A 16,885-nucleotide genomic window follows, 5' to 3' on the forward strand; every position below is an offset into this window, starting at 1 on the left:
AGGAGCCTTCTCTGGGTTAGTGGGCACGAGGAGCCCGCTGCTGCGTGCGAGGCTGTTGCATAGGTGCGTCACTTGCTATTTCCGAACGTGGGGCTGTATCCTGGGCAGTGATGAGCCCTGGAAGACCCACTCGTGTTCATCCCCTCCCGGGACTGGGCTGTCTGCTGCCTGCTGAATGCAGGCAGGGCGTTAGCTCCCCCAGAAAACTGTTGGGAGTGGAAACAAATAATTGAGGGTCTGTGGAAATCTGTGCAAATAAAAGGCAGAAGATGGGAGCAGACATCTCCCCCTCATGCCACTGTCCTGCTCAGCCCTCCCGGCTTGTGCAAGCAAACCTGCGTGGGCTGGCTTGCTGCTGCTTGCTTTGCTGCAGTGGGTCCCTTGCTTCCCATCTCCTGATATTTTTTTTTTTTTCCCTTTCTGTCTTTTCCACCTGGTTTGTATGTAAAAAAGCACGAGGGAGATTCATCCCGTGGAGAGGTCCTTGGTTTGCCCGCAGTTAGTGTAAGTTATTGTCACCCTTGTCCTTGCAGGGAGCTGGCGTGGCCCTGAAATAGAGGGATTTGCTTGGGAGAGCAGGAGCCCAGAGCCAGGTCCAGGTTCCCCCCCACCCTGCTGGTCCTAAGGATGATTCGCACCGTGCAGACTCTGAATCACTGAGATGCCTGTCTCTTTGTATTAACTAAATAGGAGCCCAGGATGATTATGTTTGTAGCTTAGGCTCCACCTGTTCCAGGTGCAATGAATTTAGTCCTGCTACAGAGGCTAATTTGGAGAAGATCCTGTTGCTGGTGCTTGGTGGTCTCTGTGGTGAAGGTCTGCAGCATCTCTCCCTCTTGCAGCTGTGATGGCTTTTCTGCTTCATTGAGTAGAAGAGGGGTGATGTTTCTAATTAAAAAGGAAGAAAGAAGAGAAGTCTTGTGCTTTTCCCCTTGTTTGTTTGTTTGTTTTTTCTTTTTTTTTTTTTTCTGGACAAATGTTCTGAATAACAATGCTTAAAATGCAAATAGAGTGAGTTTGCGTGAAGAGAAGCCCTGGTCGGATGAGGACTGCGGTGGAGTTAGAGAAGCCGGTGATGACACATGGCACAAGAGCAGAGCTGAAGCAGTTGGGTTGTCACCAGATGCAGTCACAGCCATTGCAGCCATGGCTCATCTCTGCGTGGAGGATGTTCTCATGTGTTTCAAAGACTTTGTGGTTTCTCTTTCTTCTCCCCTTTCAGGAGGGACGCTGTGTGAGGGTACCTTCTCCTTTTTCTACATGCATGATAGGGTGATGTTTAACTGAACTCCCTTTTAATCTGTGTGCACTTCACTCCTTATTCCTACTTTATTTTTATTTTTAGAAATAGAAATATTGGAGAATGAGCCTTCTAAACTGTGTGTTCAATTGCAGTGATGGCTTTTGTAATGTTCCTCCTACTGAAGGCGAGTGCTGCCCTCGCCACTCCAGCCAGGCCCCCCATGCGTTTTAGCACTTGCTTGGGGAAAAAAATGAAATAAAATAGCATGGTGTTAAGGTTGCAAAAGTTTCCATTATAGCTCCACCCAAACACTCCTGCCCAGTAACGCTCAGAAAATTCAGTCTGGGTGATGGGGCTTCCCTGCCTGCTGTGCTGTTGGGCTGCTCAAGGGGAAGAGCTTTTGGGGTTTTTTCTTTTAATACAGAGATGCTTGAGAGGGCCGTGTCAGGAATAGGGTGGGGAATGAGCCCTGGAATTTGTCCGGCAGAGTGTCCTTAATAAAGAGCCTGGCTGGGACAGGTTTAAAGAGCGAGCACTTTAAAGTTCACTGAGGCAAGAGGCAGATGAATCAGTTGAAAGGGGCTTCCAGTGAGCCAGCTCTCTGCATCTTTTAACTCTTTTTCTCCTGAGTAAGTGTCTTGAGGTTGTTTTCAGGCTGACTTTTTTGTCCTACAGGTACAAAGGGGATCAGTTTGCTTCCGTGAGGATAAGAAGGGAGCTAGTCGCTCCTGGAGCCCGGCTTGGTGTGCAGGATGCTCACGCCTGCTCTGCTCTCGTGCTTTGATAAATAAAGAGGTTTTCATGAAACTTATAATAACTTCTCTTTTAGAAATAGATCAAGCTAATATTTATTTCCCTAAGGTGTTGTGCCAGTATTGCACAAATACTTGAATAGGTAGTAATTTTATTTTTCCCTGCTTGGTTTCTTTTTAAGCATATTCAGTGCTTTTTCCAGTGGTGTAGAGAGAGACACGCATTAATAATTGTATGTAATCAGTCCTGTCCATCTCTCCATCTGGAAGTCTGTGCGTTTCCTATGGACTCATGCTCTACAATTGCAGTGCTGAAAATCAGAAGCTGTGACACTTTTTTCTTTATATCCAGGTGCTTATCAGAAAGCTGGTGGGGTATTTTTTATTCTCCAGAGGAGTTAGGTCAGTGGTGGGGTCAACTGCCTAAATCAATTTAAAAACAAAACTCCTAGAATACAGCAAATCTTAACAAAATGGTCATACTGGTGGTTCACTTTCCTGTCCTGCAGCCCCAGTCGTGGTGTTGCTGGTGTCTCTCTGGAAAGTAAGTCCAATAGTTGGGTTGTCCCACAGATTAAGAGTGCAGTTACTGCTGAAAGCTTGTGCCCTGCTGTCTGGCAGAGCTCGTTCTTCTGTCTTCCCCAAATAATCAGGAATCAGTTGATGTCTGTGTCTCTTCAAAGAGGGATTGCTCTCAAAATAGTAAGAATAAAGAGTTTAATTTAAGAGGACAAAAATTAAGCTTGAGGTCTTGGATACTTGATCCTGTAGCTTTTAATCTCCAGGTCTTCTTGGTGTAGAAGGGTCTTTGCTGTAGCACGCCAGAGTACTTGGAGTATACTTTGTGTAAGAGGATGTTCGAGACGAGGTTGTCTTGGATGCTTTTTGATGTGTAGCATGTTTAATAAACTAAGGTCTTAGGTCTCTGCATTAAGGATCCAACCATATCACTGGCTTCTCGTGCTTGTGCTCAAGCATAAGCAGGCTTCAATGGCTGGAGACCTTCCTGGTGGCTCCAGGTCCTGCCTTGGGGCACTGTTGGCACAAGGACCGTTTCATCCTTCGATGGTAGCTGATGTGCCAGGCTTGCTTTCGCAGCCTGCATCGTGCCTTTTGGCTCTGGTCAACGTTGTACAGGTGGTCACCTCTAAACCAGCACCTCGACCGTGGTGCTCAGTGGCTTTGGAGACTTTGACAGGCTGGATGTGACATCAACAGGGCTTTTTGACGTGTGGTTTTTTTGCAGCTCTGGCAAGATGGGTGTGTTTACTCTTTGCATGAAGGTTAATTGGCTCTTACTTGTGTTCCTAGTTGGAGGGTGGTCATTAGAGACAAGTCATCCTGAAATGTGTGCAGGAGGTTATGCGAGCCTGTTGTGTTGTGCTTTGGTTTAAGAGGCATGTAAATGCAGACTCCTCTTCTGAAATGTATCCTGCTCTTTCTTCCTTTGCTAGGAATCATTTCCATGTTGGAAAATATTTAAGACAAGGGGATTGTCTCTGTTTTATAGAGGCAGAACTAATTTAAAAACAAAAGTCCAGGCAAAAACCCCCTCAGCCGTGCTAACAGAGGGGAAGCAGATTTGTGGTCTGGACTCAGAGCAAGCAGATGAATGTGAATATTTTATTAAGACCATAATCCACCTGTTGGGCTCTACTCCTCCGGTTGTGTGTGTACCATAAAGTGCAGTGGATGTTTTAAATAGCAGCCTGCATGCCCTGGTCCAGTGTCTGGCATTTTCACGTTGCTTTACAGGCGGGAGAGACAGAGACCGGGGGTGATGTAGCAACCACTGCAGGTTTGCAGGTCCTTTGCGTTTAGCTTTTTTCCCTCCACAGCTGATGTCTGTTGCAGTGGCATGGTGTTGTCCTGCTCACCCAGCCTGGGTTGGTGGTGCTGAGCCATGTTTGTTCTGCTGTACGCCGGCACTGTTTCTGGAGGTTGGAGGTTTGGCCCTGGCAATCACGGTAGCACTTATAAAAGCGCTAGAAATTAAGATGCTTTGGAGGAGGCACCCCTGGAGCCAGCGTACTGGGGGTTAATTGTGCAAAACCCCTCTTGCTGCTGTGTCCACCTGGACCTGACCTTTTCCCCAGCTCCATTTGCTACTCCATGCTATCCTAATTTTGCTAGCATCCTTTTCTTGCCGGTCTGGATCACAGCAAGCACCCGATCCCCCTCTGCCTTAATTTAGGAGTGCTGGCTCCGCCACCCCCCAGCCCTTAGGAGGTCAGCCATTTCCACAGGCAGATGCCCACATCTCTGCATGCCACCCATGGGGACCCTGTTTCTCGGGTGATGCTCTCCCCAGCATCCAGCTTGGAGCTGGGCTTCTCCAGCCTCCCCGCCCGGGGGGGCCTGGGCACCAGCCGGGGCGGCATCCGTGTCCCCCCGGAGCCAGGGCTGCCTGCGACCCCGCTGTGCCTGCCTGAGCTGAAACCCCTGCCTGCGCCAGGGGAAGCTGAAGGCAGCCGGCCGTCCTGCCCACTCCGGGGGGGGTCACTTGGGCTGAGCTGGGGGCTCTGGGGGTGCCTCTGATGGCGGCCAAATAAACCACACCGTGAGCGACCCTGGTAGCCTGCCTGGGCTGGCTGCTGGTCCGTGCCGCTGCTTCGTCAGGCCTGTTCTTTAGATGTGATTTTTCAATCTTATTTTCTGCTCGGGGGACACCTGTGTGTTTTCCGGGTGGTGTTGATTCCCTTCGGCATTGCAGGTCTGTGGGCTGCAGGACATTTGTTTTTCTTGTCACCTTCTGGGGAGGCCTCAGGGCAGCTTGTGGGTGCCCAGCAGTGGGTGGGGAGCAGGAGACTGGGTTGTTTAAAGGAACTTTAAGGCTTTCATACTCCTACTTTGATCTTCTCTGGCACCTAGGGTAGGTTTTGGGGTTTTTTTTTGTTGGTTGGGGGTGGGGTTTTTTTGTAGTTTTCAACAGAATGGTTGGAGCTGGGGGAGGGGATGAGAAGGAGCCCTTGCTTTCAGGGGTAACCACCAAATAAACAGTGCTGTAAGGCCAACACAAAGTCCCTTGTGTGCTCAAAGCCCTGCTGTTGACAATACTGGCATACATGCTTGCCTAGGTGAAATGAGGTGGTAAATATTTGAGATTCACGTAGCAAAATTAGGGATCTCTCTGCAAGGCACCTTCAAAAGAGGGTCTCTGTCAGGGACCTACGCTTAGCTGGCAGACCTGATAGCTGGAGAAAGCCGCCCTTGCTGGTGGATGTTCTGGACTGGTGTTGCTCTGTCCCTCTCGCTCTTCTGGGGGGGAGGACGAAGCCACCCAAGTCCATCAGATCTGCTGATGGGGCAGGGGCCATCATGGGATGTGTCTGCCATCGCCACCTCTGCTCCCCGGTCAGGCAAACCGCAGTTCCTACCTCAGCATGGGCGTTTCAGCGTTGCTGGAGTCCTGGGCTTGGACATGGGGGCTTATTTCCCATATGTGGGGAGGTTTTCCTCCTTAGCGACAAATGTTGGCCACGTGGAAAAGGGTATGGTCAGTGTGAGGCAGTGGAGGATGTTGTGAACAACAGAGATATTGATGAGCGTGGAAAGCTTGCTTTGCTTTCCCAAAGTGTCTGCTCTGGGGATGTCGTTGCTGCTCTGCCTTTTAATGCTTGGAAACGCTGCCTTGTGCATCTGTTCTGCTGGGATTGAGTTTGTCAGGTCCTTGTGGGCATGAGACTTGGAAGAAAAATGAAAAAAACCCGATGTTGAATTTAAAATGTCTTAGATTTCTTTCTTTATTTTTTGGTATTTTTCTTCTAATTTAATCAGTTCCCTACTGTGTTGTAAATTCCAAATGTGAATGGGAAATAATCCCACCAGTACAATAATTAGCATGTAACCAGCAGATGAAGAAAACCCGAACTGCTGAGCTGATTGGTGAATGCTGACTATTTTCCGAATTAATTTCAATAATCACATCTCCCATTAAAAAGAAGACAGGGCGGGGAGGAAGTCTTAAATTTTCCTCAAGCTCAATGTAGTGAAAAATGGTATGTGCGCTGTAGCTATTCTCCATGTGATTATAAAAAAGAGTTGAGGGAGGTTCTTAAAACTGAATTGCGGATACAAAGTGCTGCTAATTTTGCAACTGAGAAGCTCAATGTCAGTTGCCTTTTTGGGGAGGGAAAGAGAAATTGTAAGTCAAAGATCCATAATTTTATGTAGGTGTGTGACAGTAAATAGTCTACTGGAAGAAGAAAACATTCCCTTGCAGTGGTGCTTTGCTGCAGGATGCAAAAATAAGTCCACTGGAGGCCATTAGTAGTGAAATTTGTTTCTGTGTTTACTGTGCATCCATGCAGCTGCCAGATATTTTGTTGTGCTTTGAAGGGATGGATGGAAATCAGCATTTGGGAAGGGGTGATTTCAGAGCATCCAGGAGCTGGGCACCCTCTTACCACAGATCTGCAGCTGTGTTCTGCCCTGCCTTCCTCTGCTGCTTTTTTTGGCCAGTTCTGCCCCAGTCCCAGAGGTGGGTGGTTGGAGAAATCCTCTCTCTGCCTTGATACCTCTATGGTGTTGTGTCCAGACAGCACCAGAAAAAGTCACCTCTGCAGAGCTGTACCTGGCAGCTGCTGTAATTACGCACCTGAATTCACATTCAGTATTAGCAGAGATGATTTTATCTCCTAATGATGTTTTTCCCCTCCTAGAGCAGCCCCAGTCATCTCCTGGCTGTGGCTACCTCTCCCTCAGGACTTACTTTCCATCAGCAAAGCACAGGTGACACTGCTACCAGGTGTTGAACCAGAGCATCACTTCAGAGATGCTTTTTCATTCCAGCTTAAACTTAATTTTAGCAACATTTGCTAAGTTGTGATATAGCTCGGTGCTTGTAGGCCTAAAAATATTTTATTTAGAAATGCAGGGGATCATCTGCTGAAACCCTGGCCCTACAAGCGTTGCATACGAGCGTACCACACTGTGCCGCAAAGGCGAGAAATCCCAGTGTGTTTAATGGACCAGTGTTTTTATTAAGGTGTTTGCAGGATTAAGGCAATTGGAGGTGCCTGCGATGTGAAATGCTCACTCTGGCATCAAGCTGGTGATCCAGTGTGCCCCCCTATTTTTGGCATGGGGAATGGGAGCTGCCCAGGGTCACCCCACGGTGTGACAGCCAGGAGCCAGGAGGGAGACCAGGTCCCAGTGAGCATAGCATCCCTGGTGTGTGGCTCTTGGGTCTTCTCCCTCCCAAAGGCTCAGGATATGGTGATGTTGTCAGATGGTATTTAAAAAAAATTTTAAAAAGTCAGCCCAGTCCAAGTGCTTTGAAACAGTATTTATTATTTTATAAATTCAAGCCCAGTGCTCTGTGGGAAGGTATGCAAGCGGATCACTACGGTATTTTCTTTGCATGTTTTCCTAATGTTAGAGACGGTCTCAAAGAAGTATCGCATTGTTTCATTTCCCCTCCACACTTCATGTTTTTCTAAAAATAAAAGCTAGTGTCAACAATCCTACAATAACGAATGAGTGAATGTGCACGTCCTGCCCCTGATTAATTTTTTTTTTTTTTTTTTTTGGTGAAAAGCAAGATTTAGCTGGTAATCACATTATGAGCTACGGATAAAAATGTATCTTTTAAACCACCTCACTGATGGCTTTTTCATTTTGCCTTTTTAAAATACCATTAATCAAGTTAGAGGCTGAAAATACTCTCGCAAAGCAGACATGAAGAAAAGTCACTTGAGGTGAGTAAACAAGTTGGCTTTTTTTTTTTTTTAAATGAAAGCCCAAAAACCGGCCCACTGCCGCTACGTGTGTTAAGGGTATCTTAAATACAGAGTGTCCTTCAGTGCTGACAGGCATCCCAAACACCTTTTATAATAAACCTCTAATTATAGCTTAGTGACTCCATAGGTTCTCTGGATCAGCTTGGGAATATTGTACTGAAAACCAGGGAGAATATTTATATTTTCTGCGACTGATGGGTGAACCAGATTTAGAGCTGGACCTGGTGAGTGTGGTATGTAGTGATGTATTTATAGAGTATCATAAAGTTGTGCTTGCTGCTGCATGATGCAATTTGGGGGTTGAACTCTGCATTTTGGGAAGTACTTCCTGAATGCATCAGTGGATTCCTAAATCCAGACCCCAGCTGAGCTGGCTGGAAAAGGGTTCGGCTGGTGGCCAGCTCCTGCAGCCCATCACTATCTCCTGATGTCTGACACTTGGATTAAAGCCTAGCACTCAGAACCAGGGACTTCAGTGAAAATCACAGCTTTTTAAAGAAAAAAGACCTCTAGAGCTTCACTGTTATGGAGAAAAGCTGGAAAACAGGAATTCTTGGGTGGAGAGGGGTAAGGAGATGCCCTCCTTTCACTGCCCCACATTAGCCTGGTTATTTCCCAGTATCCCAGACTGGGAGCTGGTGCTGTAGTGTTCAGGGCTTGACTCATGGTTTTAGAAGTTGGCATGGCTGACACTGGCAAGTTGATTCTTTTCTCCTCCGTTTATTTATTTCTTCCCCCCTTCATTTTAATACCATCTCCTGGGAGATTCCAGCTGAAATCTATTCATTGCTGAGATGTTTCTTTTCCCTTGCGCTGTGGATGCCGGGTCTGGTTTGACTGTGGTTTGTGTCTGGCACGGATGGGAAGAGCAGCAGGACAGAAGAGCTGTGTTTGCTGTTGGGTGTGCGTGCATATGTCCCTGCAAAGATACCCTATAGGTGTTACATACTTGTTGTGTTGTGGACTCAGCCTCTCTTCTACAGAAACGGCAAAGCTCTCTGTCCATGCAACTGGGGCTTGTCCTCCTCCATTAGGACCTGCGCATCCCCTGGGCTTTGATGGACCTGCCTTGCTGTGCTACTGAGCCAGCATGGGGTCTTACTTCCATTATATTTCCTTTGCAAACTTGAATTAGAGGTTTGTGTGAGAGCTGATCTGATCTGAAGGTTAAGGATAACAGCGAATGGCTTTCTGCTGGTGCAGAAGTACTTGGAGAAGTCTGGCATGTGCTAAGGGATAGGGAGAGATCGCAGGGGCAAAGATAGGGAGATGTGGGGGAAGAGGAAGAGCAGAGCAAGACCTCCTGCTTTTTTTTGGCAGGGTTAAATGGCTAGATCATGGACACATACCCTGTCTAGGCAAGCAAAGCGTCCCTGTTCAGCTGAGCTCCAGAGTCCATGCTTCCAGCCATGCGGGATCTCTGTGGCTCTGCTCCCGCGCGTGTAGTTGAGCACTGGCCGAAGAGCACAGCGGCACTGGGGACAGCTGCTCTCCCCTCCGTTTGCAAAGCATTTGTTCTGATGGTGCTTCCAGGGCTGAAGTTCACAGCATGGTTCCCCCTGCCCAAATATTCCAAAGTCACCAGCGAGATTCTGCAGAATCCTGAAGCTGTATCAAACCAACTGATAATCCATCAAAGGTTCCTTCTGCTTGGCCATCAGTCCTTGAAAATCTGCATCACATTTGCACTCCTGCTTGAGAGTTTTCCTCCAGAATCACGTCTAGACGCTTAGCTTGCCTTCTTCTTTTTCTTCCAGATGAAATCTGAGGTTCTCATGACCCCAAGAGCTGAAGCTTTTCCTAGCTGATGCTCCCTGCAAGAGCATCTTTTCTTTCGCCAAATATTTTGAAGCTCGTGATAAAATTGCGAGGCTTTGGCAATGCCAGTTTGGGTGCTATTTATGTGCCAACCCTGCTGAATACGTCTTTTATCACAGATTTGTAACAGTAGCTGTTGGAGGGGGAGCTTCACTGGAGAAGTGCTTTCAGAAGAATGCTTCTATAAAGGAACACTGTCCTGCAGGAAAAAAAAAAAAAAAAAAGTGCCTTGCGGGGGGTGGGGGGGGAACCAACAAGCCCAACACTTTTCTTCTGCTCACGTTGTAAAATTTGCCCATTAATTTGGGCAAATAAGGTTTTGCTTCCATTTCTGGACAATTTTGTTTGTCCTCTTTGTACAAACAAGCACTGTTGTGCTCCAGGCATTTTTGGGGGGAAAAGACGACATTTAGGTTCTGACTAAGAACTGCTGAAATCCTTGTTTTGTGTAATTCTCCCCAAGCTGAGCACCAGCCAGGTCTCTGCAGGAGCTGGGATCAGGACCCAACTGGCCGTTCGCTCAGACAGAGCTCGTTCGTAGTGGGAAGAGCAAACCGGGAAGACCAAAGATGGGTCCGTTCATCTGTTCCACCTCAAATAGAAGGAAAGTTTAGGGAGAAGACAAGGCAGGAGGGTTTCTGAGCAGCAAAGATAGTAGTAAGGGAGGATGTATAGCCTCTGGGAGGGGGCTGTGGGGTGCTCAGCTCTTGTATCTGCTCTGGGTCCCACTGACTCTCCCTTTGTGTCCACTGTTGAGTTGAGCTGTTTCTGGTCTCTACAAGAGCTGGGTATTTCTCAAAGGCAGAAACATAAAGGTTGTCCTCCCATGCATTTGCCTCAATTAAAAATGCTTTTCCTTTAAGAAAAGGATTTTTTGTGGGAAAACCTGCTTTAAAATTACACTGGTGTCTGAAAGCGTTTTGGCTGTTGCGTTACAGCCAACACCTAAGGATGCTCTTGCTGAGTGTCCCCCCGCTGAGGAGGGGGAGCGTGGCGCTTTGCTCCATTTTCAGTTTTGGTTTGGATTGTCATACACTGTTCTTAAGTAGCCATGTACTCTCTTTCCCATCTCTTTGGCACAGAAGCAAGAGAATAAAACTTTAAAAGAGGGATGTGATTATAATCCTGTAAAAATTGACAGAGGAATTTGGCAGTGGTTGCAGCCTATGAATGTAATACATAATATTTTATTCATTTTTTAAAATTATTAGATTTCAAACTGACAGTTTAAATGACAAATCACTTTAAAAAGATATTGTGGACAGTGTAAAAACTGTCAGTGTGGTTTTTCTTTGCTAACTGTGGAGTTTGCAAGGTCTGCTCACCAGAAAAAAATAGGATCCTTTGGCTTTAGCCAAGCTGCGTGTGGAAGCTGAAAGCGATGAGGTCCCTCATATTAATCATCACTGCTGGCTCCCAGGCTTTTTTATCCTGAGTTAACGGCAGTGCTGCCTGTCCCAGCATACTGAGGAGGACTTCTTGTTCAAAGGGAATTTTTTTTGGACAAAACTTACTTTTGCTTTTGTTGTCCCCTTGCTCCCACAAACCATTTGTGAACGGGACCAGTAATTGCAGCTGGAAGAGGCTGGAGATAAGGGCAGAGGAACTGTTCAGATAAGGTATTGAACGTATTGACTGTTTAGATATGTTATTCAGCATGGAAAGCAGATCCCAGGGGACTGGCAGAGTTCCCCATCCCAGAATATCCCAGCTCACAGCAGGAGCTGGAGCTAATGATGCAAAACCCTCCAGGCAGTGCAGGAATGGAAGCGCAGCTTCCCACGTCCTGCGGGATGCTGTAGGCTTGAGATTTTTGGATGAAAGGGAAACCAGAGCTCTTCTGTTTCAGCCGAACTGGATAATCACACAGATGATTAGGGCCCCATTAGGCCTTGTATAAAACATGTAACAAAGTGGTGATTTCTGCTCTCAAATAAAAGATAGTAAAATTTAGGTATTTGTGTCCGCTGTGGTCCTCAGAGTATCCTTGTGGGCAGTGAAATGAAAAGGGGAGGAGTGGGAGTCTGCTCTGTTGTTTCCTTTTCTTGGAGCGAGAAGCTGACTATCGTTTGCCGAGCTTTAATGCTCAGTGCTGCGTATATCTCTTTTTTAAAAATCCAACCTGAATAGGATTTAAATTTTTAAAACTCTGCAATAGGAATTTTTAGCTTAACAAGAATATTCCATAATTCCTTCTCTCTGCGATGGAAAAAATGACTAAGATAGACGTGAATTGGACTATGTCTCTATCTGCTTGTAAATTCTTGAAGATTGGGCATAAAACTCATCTCTCCTTGGCTAAAAATAAACATCCCTGAATAGATAGGTGTGTAGTGCAGAAGGCTAGGGGAAGGTATCCTCTTCTGGTTCTGGCAGGAGAGAAGAGGTCAGCTAGAGGAGGTCCAGGGAGTTGTAACGAGATGGACTGGAGGTCTAGAAACCACTGGTCTGAACAAACCTGAGTTGTTTGGCTCTAGAGAAGAGAAGAGGGAGGGAGGAAATACATCTTCAGGTGCCTAAAAGGGAAGGTGGCATTTGCTTTCTGCATTCACAGTGGATAGGACAAGAGATCTTGGTCCTAAAATGGTAGAGAAAAAAATTCAGATTAAATATTGGGTAATACTTTCCCTAAAAGTAACAACTGAATTCAATGGTCTGAAGAGCTTGTGGAGCATCAGTTGTTGGAAGATGAAAATGGCTTGGAAATATCTTTCTGATACTTCTTGATGGTCATTCTTGCACAATGAAAGGTGCAGTTTATTCTCCTACAAGTGGGAGTTGTCTCGATGCTTTCCTGTGCTCCCTTCCTACAGTGCTGGCTTGGAGTGGTGAGGCTAGAAAGGGCTGTTTTCAGTCTAAAATAAGCAAGAGATGACAAATTATGTTCTGGGGCTTAAATTTTCAGGCACTTAAAAAGATTGAGGCAACTAAAGATAATATAAGTTGCATGCCTCTCTACAAAAGCAGATGTTGGCTAGAAATATTTTATGCTCTTTGATTCTAAAATTGAATGTTATGGACATTAAATTGTATGACTTGCCTCTCTCGATGATACAGCCTTTCCAGGACACTGGTTCACTTGAGTTGGAAGAGACAGAGGGGGCGTGAGTGATGTTGCCTTTAGTACAGCTATTTCTCTTTAAAGAAGTATCAGTAAAGACAAGTTGCCAGCACTGTGTAAATACTGGAGAAATAGAAACAGCCACTTTAGAGATCCTAAATGGTAACTTGTGAGTCCTTTAATTGTACTTTGGGAATGGGAACCTTTTTGAAACAGCGTCCCACACGCAGTGGACCCGCAGGACCGGACAGTCTCTGCTGGGCTGTCTCAGGTCCCATGTGGCTGAGAAGTGTTTCCTCCATGCGCATCCTTTGCAGGTCAGGACAGTGTTCTGCAGCATCCTCTGCACACTCTTTCCTCCGACGGTCTTATCAAAGATGCCAGTCTGATGCCACTTTCCCTTTTTTTCTGTAGGGAGCAACCATTTTATAGTCAAGAGCAGGGAGCAGATCTGTGCTATTGATTTGCAAACAGGGTGCAAAATCTCAGGCTGGGTAAGAGAGTTAGTTCTTCCTTGGCCGCAACTGTGCATTACTGCACATCACCTTTTTTGTTAGATCCACTCAAATCAACTCGGGTCTCAAGTTATAAATGAGCTTTTTGCTCCTTGCTAGACCTAACAACCATCTTTAATCAACTTCAAGACAATCTGTGAGACCTGCTAAATCATAACTGTTGTAAACTGGACTGCAATGCTCATTGAAGGGAACCAAAAGACCTGTTTTGTTAGGGATGTTAGGACATGGAGTAGCATGGTAAGGAAACCTTGCCATGTTCTTGGTTTTGGGGGCAGAAGGCCCCATAGACCACAGGAAGGTCCATGTGGGCACCACAGGCAGGTGCCCATCTCTGCCAAAGCTGGAGTCTTGCAAAGTGCCTGTTTCCCAGTCCTGGGAACAGCAAGAAAACGTGAAGAAACATAACCCAAAGAGTCCCCTTTGGGGGCTGGTGGGCAGGGGAATTGTTTTCATCTTTTTCCGTATCATTTTGCTCTTCCTCAGCCCGACCTCCAGCAGGGCAGAGTGCCGAGAGCCGGGCTTGGGGCTGCCTTGTCTGCTTGTGCGAGTATCAGGTTGAACCAGGCTTTGCTCTGCAAGGAGGCTTTGTTCTGGGGCAGCCTTGTTCCCTTTCCAGCTGCGTCAAAAAAAAACCCAAAAGAGAGCAAGAAGAGAGCTAACAGCTGTTAAAAAAATAAATAAATCTGAGATGGGGTTGCCAGGTGAAAGGAAAACAGAACAATCTCTATTCTTGAGGCTTTGCAAGGGTTTTGACTTTTAAATGTACAGACCCTCAGTGGATCCCTGCACAGGGATGCTGCTGGGAGGCTGGTGTTTCTCCCTCCCTTTTCATGAGCCCGCTGTCCCAGCTGGTTCAGGCATTACGGTTTTAAACCCCCACGTATATGAGGATGATGTATTCTCTGTGTCGAGTCTGATATTTTGGGAACATATTCTCCGTTCTTGAACAGTTCGCAGGTTTTGAGCTGCTCAGTCAAGCCTGAGGAAACCTTAAGACTTGGAAAGGATGTCAGTGGGATGGTAATGATGATCAGTGGCTCTGGCAGACAGTCCCCGAGACAGAGAGACCTGAGTGTATCATGGCTATCAGATGCTGGGATTTTAATATCTGAAAGAAGTTAGGAAAAAAAGCATGCCTTGGTTGTCCTTGTTGCTGTTCCAGTTTCAGGGATAAGCAGCTGAACTGTTTGCATGTGCTGCTTGGAGGAAAGCCCAACCCCTGCTCCCTTGCCCCAGCTCTCTCCTATATTATTTTACTTGAAGCAGCAACTTCAGGCAATTCAAGGAGGAGCTGCCAGGGTAATAGTGGCTCATGGTGCCAAATTTGCAGGGTTTTTGCTCCATATTTCAGAACAAGGTTCTGGGAAACTCAGATTTTTCTCTGCCTCCAGCTTAAGTTTCTATTTAAACCATGTTTAATTTCAGGAAGCGCCAAGCTGCTCAGAGTGCTGTGATCAAGGTCACTCTTCTTAACTGAGGTACTCCAAGGATCACAAAATCTTGTTTGTTAAAGTCTTAGGCATATGTTGAATCCCTAAAGGAGTGTGTGAATGATATTAAACGTACTGTAGAGGAGAGAGCTCATGTAATAAAGGGAGAGCAGCGGTAGTGTTATTGAAGGGCGAGTGGCAGATAAGCAGCCGGAGCTGTGCTGTTATCACTTCATTTGGGAGACTGTAGTGTTGTGCAAGTTGTTACAGGACATTTACACAAATTACTGGACTAAAAACCCACTCCATCAGCAGTCTGATATTTGTTTCTTATTATATGTTAAACTTTTTCTGGCATAGAAAAGGTTGTCACCTGTTATGTCAAGGTCCCGGCATTCAACACTGGGATCTTTCCAAGTGTGTTGAAACCTAATTGGTTCAGAATAAGCTTTCCCTTCATTTCAGGGGAGAAAAAAAAGAAAAGCAAGGAAAAAAGAAAAAGCTGTGGCATCTAGCAGGCATTTAAAGCATTTTTTTCTTGTTCTCTGAACTCCTGTGATTTGCCAGACTTGGGGCTGAATTTTCCCCGTTTCATGCTCGCTTTGTGTTTCCTGTGAATTAAGTCAGGAAAATAACATACAGCACATAACATACAGCAACCAGCACCACGGGTCTGGGGGAAGCTTTGTCCAAGCATGGCTCTGTAGCAGGGAGCGTCGGGACACCCGAGTGCTTAGCGAGGGAAAACCTTTATACGTCCTTCAACACTTGTCCAATTCCTTTACCTTTTTTTTTTTTTTTTTTAATTTTCTTTTCTTTTTTAACTCCTGTTGGGGTTCGGTCTGTGTGGTTACAGCCAGAGTGGAAGCTTCTTGTCTGCAGGATTTTGGATGGGGTTGGGGAGCACCTTCCCAAGTTGTAATGCATCTGTGCTAGTTATTTGGTGAAATCTCTCCATGCCACTTATTTACTTATTTATTTTAATCAAAGAAACTCACCAGTCGTGTGCAAAGTGTATGGTCAGCAGGATCCAAACTGAGAAGCAGATCAGCAGGGCTTTGGCAGGGGACTTTAGCCTGAGCACACGCGCTGGCTGAAGCACAGAGATACTCGGGACGTGTTGCTGGGGGAGGAGAACCTGTCGCTGGCTATGCTCGGGCAGGAGCAGCACACAAGCGCAAATTTTCCTTTACTCTGGAATCACAACATAATTTTCTTATTTTTCATCCTTATTATGAGCTCTGGCTCACCTTTTTTCAGGGTGACTCTTTGTTTTTCAGTATGCTGTTTTCTGCCCTGGTCTGAACTTAATCCCAGAAATCCACTTGGCTGGTTATCCCTTTGGACAGTTAAGTTTAGAAATTATGAAATACATCAGGCTGGCTCTGCTGCTTCTCCGGGGATGAGGGAACGGGGACTGGATGGCAGCAGAGGAAAATGGAGGGGAGAGAGGAAGCCCACAGCTACAAGCAAAGCTGGAGGTTATATATAGCTGCAGGGTGCAGCGGTGTCGGTCAGGGTGCTGTGATTGCTTCTTTAAATATGTTCTCGGCCATCGCCATTTCCAGTCCTGTTAATGAACTGAGCCCATGAGTAGTGGCTGAGAGCTGGGAAGCAGCATCCCTGGTTTCCAGCATGCTGCAGCTGGGAGGTTTTTACTTTTACTGGGTTGAGAGCAGCATGGTTGAGCGCTTGGCAATTAATTCAGCGAACTTGGTTAACTTCTGATAAATGATGTCTTTGCTAATTGAGTGGGGAAAAAAAAAATCAAAGATGGGTGTTTTGGGATGTTTCAGTGAGGCTGTACTGTGGAAGCATGGCGGGGCAGATGGCATGAGCTGGAAGACACCCTAAACTGATCAGTGTTTTATTTTTACTCTTAGCCTTTACTAACTAAGGGTCGCCTTCTCCTTCGGAGGTGCAGGAGTAATTTTTGGTGTAACGTCTTCTGTTCCAGCCCTGAATCCCAGCGCAGCTGAAGCGACTGCAGGCACTTTAAAGATGCGCACGAGCGCAGAGGAGGAACTGGAGAATGACAGGCTGATGACGTGGTCCCTCGTGCAGGTAGGTCGCCGCTGCTACCTCGGGCTCCATGTACAATGCGCACCATGCACATTTCTGTCTTGTGTAGCTTGGGCAGAGAAATTTGGCGTATTTCAGTGTATTGCAGGATTCTCCTATGAAGGCTTTTCTATCCTGAGAGCTGAAATAAGTAATCATACAATGGTTTGCTCCGTTAACCTTTGAGCCCTGCTCTGCTCCATGGTCAGTACGGGTCTTGGGTTATGCTCCCAGGACTCTCTGAGAAGGGGGCAATTTTTT

At 46.4% G+C, this 16,885-nt stretch overlaps 1 protein-coding gene across 3 annotated transcripts in view; it reads left to right on the plus strand.

Moving 5' to 3' along the window:
• Positions 1-16,885, plus strand: part of ZHX3 (zinc fingers and homeoboxes 3) — a 46,916-nt gene that overhangs the window by 2,668 nt on the left and 27,363 nt on the right. For all 3 annotated transcript variants that reach the window (XR_008235530.1, XM_052789454.1, XM_052789445.1), the window contains exon 2: positions 16,521-16,627. The gene's annotated coding sequence lies outside the window, so the exon portion shown is untranslated. The remainder of the gene's footprint in view (positions 1-16,520; positions 16,628-16,885) is intronic.

The sequence above is a fragment of the Harpia harpyja genome, chromosome 1 (assembly GCF_026419915.1).
Source record: "Harpia harpyja isolate bHarHar1 chromosome 1, bHarHar1 primary haplotype, whole genome shotgun sequence".
NCBI classification, from domain to species: Eukaryota; Metazoa; Chordata; class Aves; order Accipitriformes; family Accipitridae; genus Harpia; species Harpia harpyja.